The sequence below is a fragment of the Aegilops tauschii genome, chromosome 6, assembly GCF_002575655.3.
Source record: "Aegilops tauschii subsp. strangulata cultivar AL8/78 chromosome 6, Aet v6.0, whole genome shotgun sequence".
NCBI lineage: Eukaryota > Viridiplantae > Streptophyta > Magnoliopsida > Poales > Poaceae > Aegilops > Aegilops tauschii.
Genome location: NC_053040.3, coordinates 111,666,838 through 111,669,418, shown reverse-complemented (window position 1 = coordinate 111,669,418; position 2,581 = coordinate 111,666,838).

The following is a 2,581-nucleotide window of genomic DNA, read 5'->3' as shown; positions in this document are numbered from 1 at the left end:
GGATCATATGCACTTATGATTGGAACTCTAGCAAGCATCCGCAACTACTAAAGATCATTAAGGTAAAAACCAACCATAGCATTAAAGCATCAAGTCCCCTTTATCCCATACGCCACAACCCCCTTACTCGGGTTTATGCTTCTGTCACTCAAGCAACCCACTATAAGCGAATCATGAACATATTGCAACACCCTATAGCGGGAATCCCTCATGCTTGCGCCACACGAAGGGCACAATAGGACAGCAACATAACCACAAGCAAATTAAACCAATCATAGCAATTCATCAATCACCGATAGGACAACGAAAATCTACTCAGACATCATAGGATGGCAACACATCATTGGGTAATAATATGAAGCATAAAGCACCATGTTCAAGTAGCGGGTACAACAGGTTGCGGGCGACTGGACCGCTGAATATAGATGGGGGAAGGTGATGGAGACGTTGGTGAAGATGATGGAGGTGTTGGTGTAGATCGCGGTGATGATGATGGCCCCCGGCGGCGTTCCGGCGCCACCGGAAGCAAGGGGGAGAGAGCCCCCCTTCTTCTTCTTCTTCCTTGACCTTCTCCCTAGATGGGAGAAGGGTTTCCCCTCTGGTCCTTGGCTCCCATGGCATGGGAGGGGCGAGAGCCCCTCCGAGATTGGATCTGTCTCTCTGTCTCTCTCTGTTTCTGTGTTCTTTCTGCCTTCTGTTTCACCGTTTCTTTTATATCCGGAGATCCGTAACTCCGATTGGGTTGAAATCTTCGCCCAGATTTTTCTCCGAAAATTAGCTTTCTTGCGGCAAAAGAAGAGCGTCAACCGCCTTACGGGGTGCCCACGAGGGTCAGGGGAGCGCCTGCCCCCTTGGGGCACGCCCCCTGCCTCGTGGCCCCCTCGAGCACCGTCTCGCGTTGATTCTTCTTCCCACATGTCACAAATATTCCAAAAATATTCCCCGTCCGTTTTTATCCCGTTTGGACTCCGTTTGATATGGGGTTTCTGCGAAACATAATACATGCAACAAACAGGAACTAGCACTGGGCACTGGATTAATATGTTAGTCCCAAAAATAATATAAAAAGTTGCCAAAAGTATATGAAAGTTGTAGAATATTGGCATGGAACAATCAAAAATTATAGATACGACGGAGACGTATCACTAACCAACACCAAAATGTACAATTCACCATGACACTACTACTACTGTCCTACTTACTTCAGACCTTGACAACATTCCACCACCTAGGTGTGCTTAATGGAGCTCTACCGCTTGACATTCAAGTTTATGCGATCGAAGAATTTGACCTCGAAGCCCAACCTATCAGCTTCAACATGACGATGTCACCGGGTAACCTTTGGTGCTTGCGGCTGAACTCACTCCAGTGCCGCCCCAATGCCACATGGTTGACGAACTCGATGACCAACATCCGTTGCTCACAATATCGGTAGGCAGTCACCGACATGGAACGAGGAAGGAGGGGTGTGGATCTACTCTCTGAGTGTCTTCTAGAATATTTTTGGGGGGACAAGCATGTCAACATCGTTCTCGTCCATCTATACATAGAAATGGTGTGCCACCCTTGCCGCCTCCACCTTGTGCCCAAGATTGGGTTTGTGGCCATGCTTGGTAGAGGCAACGTCACCGCCTCCTGTCACCCAGTGCCATCTGGTTGCGAGGGAGCACATCGTCGAAGTTGCCCAGTGAATGGTAGCCACCCCCACGACATTCCATTCAATCTTTATCGCCTTGTCACATAGACATAGGTGAGTATCATAGTAGAATCAACCAAAGGAAGTGCACAAGCACAATTGATCATATACATGATCCTACAATGAAGCACATGAACAAAACAATGCACAAGCACAAGGAAGCATATCTATGATGCTACATTGCTATGATCCAATATATCTATGACCCTACATTGAAGTACATAAACAAAGCAGTGTACCAACACAATGAAGCATAACTATGATCCTACATTGCTATGTTCCTCCACTGCTATGATCCTACATTGGAGCACACTAAAGCACATAAACAAAGTAGTCTGCAAGCACAATAACAAAGCACTGCAAAAATATGTAACTACAAAGACATGCATAGTGCACATTGACACGATCTAATTTATGACTGTGAACAACCTTGGCATGATCTAATCCATGGAAGTGAAGAACCTAGAAATTTGGCATGTTAAATCTAATCTAATATGTAAATAAATGTAATCTACAAATCTGAAATACCGTACCCGCTTATACAATCCCCTTGGATCTTACCAGTGTTACTGGAGATGGAGAAGAAATCGCCGCGAACCGTCCTAAAAAAACCTAACCTCCTATGCAATCTCCACCTTCGCCGTGCAATCTACATTTAAGAAGCGTGTACGGATAAAAAAGAGAAAAGTATACATTTTGCCCCTCAACTCATGGGCGGGTCTAGATTTGGTCCCTCAACTTTAAAACCAGGCAACTTGCACCTCCAACTATTAAAACCGGACAAGTTTCGTCCCTGGTCTCGGTTTTGACCGGTTTTGGTGCTGACTGTTGGAAATATGCCCTAGAGGCAATAATAAAATGGTTATTATTATATTTCCTTGTTCA